We start from the raw sequence: 4,922 nt of genomic DNA on the forward strand, positions 1-4,922 counted from the left end.
AGAGCACCCCTTCCTGTCAAAACTTTATGGTACAGTCGAGAATGTGAACGCGGAGAGAAAAAAGTAACGGGTGTTCCTAACAGCCAGGCGCGTGCACGAGACGAGTGCAGGAGAAGCCAGCTAGTTTCTGTGTTTTCAACATCTAATATACAGCATTTTTACATTTTTATTTAGGACCTGATGATCCATTTAGAGTCTAAGGAAGTTATACGTGCACATTGTAATGTCACACGTCTATTAAAAGGAGTTTTATTATTTTCAGGGACGAAAATAAAGGGATATCAGACACCATGAAATCATTCTAATAACAGACAATAACAGGATTTTTAATTATTATGTCAGGAGGTGATAATTAAATTATTTACTCACTGATAGAGTCAGGTTCGATGTGTATTCAATTAAAACTCAATAATATTGGTCAATTTAAATGTGCTGCATGTATGATAACTGTCACGAAGGTCTACGTTAGATTAAATATATACTTAAAAAAGGGAAAAGCATAGGCTATTTAATAATTCTCAGCAGGTGTGGACATGACAATTTACTTTTCTTTGCTTAATTTCAGCGTGCATTAAGACAGGACTTAATATTGGTACTCGGCTAATAGATTTACATTTATATTTCCTCGTTCAACCTGTCATCCTGCACTACATTTGTGTATATACTTGTGTATAATAATAATAATAAAGTTCTTGAATCCTAAATGCTGAATATTGGAGTTCATGGCACATTTATAGAAGAAGAAATGTCAGATTGTTGGCTTTATTAAGGTTAAGGTTACAATCCGGTCGTTGTTTGCAGTAAAGCCTTCCTTAAAAAAATATTAAGACATTACTATAACTTTTTGCCTCATTTTTCTATAAACATTTTAAGTAAAATTGCACCTTGCATACAAAGAAAAAAAGTGAAGTTATTGTCAGCACAGTGAATTAATGTGCTATAAGCTGTGTGGTTTAACAACACATTCACAGTGCAGAATTTCTTAAAAATGTAAATATGTCAAATTTTAGTTGTATGGAGTCCATTTCTGTAAACTATAACTCCGTTACAGCTGAAAATCAGATCACACCATACACGTATCTTCCAGAAGCCAGTTAATTAGCTAGCAAAAATGTTAAATAGTTTACTAGCTATGTATAAAGATAGTTAGAAAGCTAGCCACATCAAGAAGACGGCTGCTTCACGCAAGCTAGCTTGCTAACTAGTTGGGCTAGTTTAGCCAAATTTGAACTCTTAATGTAAAGCTAATGAAGTGAAATATTGTTTGTAAAGTTCAGAAATGGCATTACACATTACAGATCTTAGAGAAAAACAAACAGTAAGTAGTAAAGTCATTTGCGTTTGAGCGCACGGCTGATACGGGATCTCTAACTTCCTGTCTGGGGCTGATCAAAGCTGGGTCACCTCGTTTTAATGGAAAAGTAGGAATGGAAAATATCAGCGTACAATCAAAAAAAAAAAAGGGTTCTGCGTTGTACCTTTAATTGTCGTTGGGGTGGTACCATCAGGCGCACATCCTTAGTACCTTTAATATGTGTGTTTCACCTGGAAATGTGGATGTAGAGTACCTTTAAAAATGGTTTAAAGCACATAAATACATTAAAGTAAAACTTTTAAAGCTTTCTATGTGAAAAAGTAAAGGGGCAAATGGGGTACGCTTGAGTGTACTACCCCAACGACAATTAAAGGTACAGTTTAATACCCTTGTTTCTGAGAGTGAGGATATAAACTGATAAAAAAATATTGTGTGTGTGTGTGTGTGTGTGTGTGTGTGTGTGTATGTGTGGATTTGGAATGTAAATGAGTACACATTTTTGTTTTTCCTCCAACCAACACTTTAACTAAATTTCACAATTAATCATAATCATAACAGTTAAAAGGAGAAGTGCTTGGACCCCTTATAAATATCTTAGCAATGACAAAAACACACACACAGTCTGGACTCACAGAACAGTCCGATGACGGACAGAGATCGGACTCCTGACGTTCTCATGCTTCTCTTTTCCTTGTTTTTAATGCAGTGTCATTTCCTCAGGTTGCTTGGACTCGTACCAGAGCGCTACAGGATCCACGTGCAAATGCAGACCGGACTAAATATAGGCCTAAAGACTATGTGAGATGTGGTGTGTGTGTGTGTGTGTGTGTGTGTGTGTGTTTGCGGCTATTTGTATGCGCCCTGCATGCATAAATCACGTTTTATTAACCTTGTGCTGTGCTGCGTCGTCCTTGTTCTGCTGCTGGCTGCTGCATGATCTCACACTGACGCCGAGCATCGGTTCACTGGAAACTAAAACAAAGATGGAGCAATAGCCTTCTGGAAAGTTTTCCCCTAATATTTACTCGTTCTGTACATCGGTGTGTCATGATCATTAAGCAAGGTGACCGTGATAAGAAGGAGCGTCTCAGTGTGCTCACGCAGAAACGTCAGGAATCAACGCTCTTAATAAATAATACCATCTCCATATTACTGTGGACTCGCATATAAAATGATTCTGCTGTAACACACACACACACACACACACACACACCAGCTGATGCAAATTCACAGGTTTTACATCATCAGTAGGAAATGAGCTGTGTGTGGTGTGATGTACAGCTCTGTAAATAATTCTAGAATAATTGAAACGGCTTTATTTTATTATAAAGGCGTTAATATCCAGAACGTCTGGTATTTAGAAAGCGATGAGCAGACACTGTGACAGATTTTCTGTACAGAGATGGTCACAGATTGTTCATTCATTAAATATCTAAAATAAATATGAGTACTAAATACAAACTGAAGACTAGAGAACCGGTCCCCTGTTGGTGTCGGATCTTTTAGAAGTCATTATTATTACTATTACTTCCCGAAGTGACCTGGCCAAGATGAGCATCCAGGAAAGTTCTCACAATTACACTCACCAAACATCACAACATCAGTACACAATTAAAAACACTGGCAACTTGATTCTTCATTTAACAGCTCAAACATCCAAAATTTTAAAGTGTTCATTCACACCAAAGTCTTTCGAAAGGTTGTGTGTATCATCATAGAGGAAATGTTTTATTAAATCCATGACTGAATTCACTTTAGTCACTGAAGTTCCACAGCATCAGACACGGTTAGAGCCGACGTGCACGTCAGCGTGTGGGAGAATTTGCATCAGGCTCCATCTTGTTCCTGGAGAGATAAAACCCAGTTTTTTAAATATTCTTTCACAAACAGAGCTATAAACACAGCCATTTTCAGGCTTATCATCACTGGCATCTCGACATCGTTGATAGGTCTCCATTTTTTGACTCCCAAACAACAAAATACTTTTTTTTTCTAAACCAGACACAGGTTGTATATATATATATATATATATACAGATTTTTAGATAGTTTATAAGTAATTAAGGTTAAAAACATTACTGCTGCATTCAAAATTCTTTTAATATGTAATGTGCTTCATTAACATTTTAGGTGTAAAATACAACATAACACAACTACATAACATAACATTTTAACCGTTTAGGAATTACAGCCTTTTTTCACAGAGTCCCTCCATTTACACAGGCTCAAAAGTAATGGGACAATTGACTGATGAGCAGTTTCATGGCCAGGTGTGACCTGTTTCCTCGTTATTTCATGACAAATTAAGGAGATAAAAAGTCTTGAGTTGATTCCAAGTGTTGAATTTGCATTCGGTATCTGCTCATGAGAAATCTTAATATTCGGTCCAAAGAGGTGTTGATGCAGGTGAAGGAGGTCATCGTTAGGCTGAAAAAACAAAACAGACCTATCAGAGAGATAGCAGAAACTTTAGGAGAGGACAAATCAGCAATTTGGTACATTCTGTAAAAGAAGGAACGCACTGGAGAGCTCAGAGACACCAAAAGTGGACGATCGCAGAATTCTTTCCTTGTTGAAGAAAAACCCCTTCACAACATCTAGACAAGTCAAGAACATTCTGGAGGAGGTAGGCGTGTCATTGTCAAAGTCTACAATCAAGAGACGTCTTCATGAATATAAATACAGATGATTTACCTCGAGATGAAAACCTCTGAAAACTCTCAAGAACAGAAAGGCAGATTAGACTTTTTTTTTAAAAAAGAGAAAACCTCTAAAAAAAGTCTGACTAGTACTGATGCAAGGTGGCGCCTCCACCGCCAAGTCTCATCCTTCATGTTATTGATTTGTAGAACTGAAAAACTCTTCAAATAATCTTCAAACATGGAGAAAGTTACTGAAGAAAAAGTTTTTCAGACATTTGACCTTGCTGTGACCTTATAATAATCTACTCCTACAAACATTCAACCACTCGCTCTTGTGATATCGCGCCAACGAGAATCCTGGTACGTACGGAAAGACACCTGTACTTCAATTCAGTTCAGCTCAGTTCTATTCGTACATCGCTTTTAACAGTGGACGTTGTCTCAAAGCAGCTTTACAGAAACATATAAACACAGGATGGAGATTTTAAGTGTGTGGATTTATCTCTATTGAGCGAGACGGTGGAGACGGTGGTGAGGGAAAAACTCCCTGAGATGATCTGAGGAAGAAACCTTGAGAGGAACCGGACTCAGAAGGGAACCCGTCCTCATCTGGGGAACAACGGATAGTGTGAACGTAAAGGAAAGTTCATTATGGTTTAATATGAAGTCTGTTTGTTGAACTAGTCCACTGTTCACTAAAGGAGACCTGAGTGTAACACTGCATGTGGTAATTGCAGTCACAAGGCCATCGCAGCATCCGTATTCCCAGCAACCACAGCGAGAACGTCCATGCGGAACTGAGAACTGCACCTGTCCTACAAGTCAGACCTGCAGGGAGGACGTGAGCGCTCGGAGTTTCGCAGGAATTGTTTGTCATTTATTCCTTTTTTTGGGCTTGAACCCCAAACCTTCTTCGCAGTAACCCAGAGTCTTAACTCACAGTTAACAGAGTAGATCCTGATCATC

This window comes from Ictalurus furcatus, chromosome 23 (assembly GCF_023375685.1).
Source record: "Ictalurus furcatus strain D&B chromosome 23, Billie_1.0, whole genome shotgun sequence".
NCBI classification, from domain to species: Eukaryota; Metazoa; Chordata; class Actinopteri; order Siluriformes; family Ictaluridae; genus Ictalurus; species Ictalurus furcatus.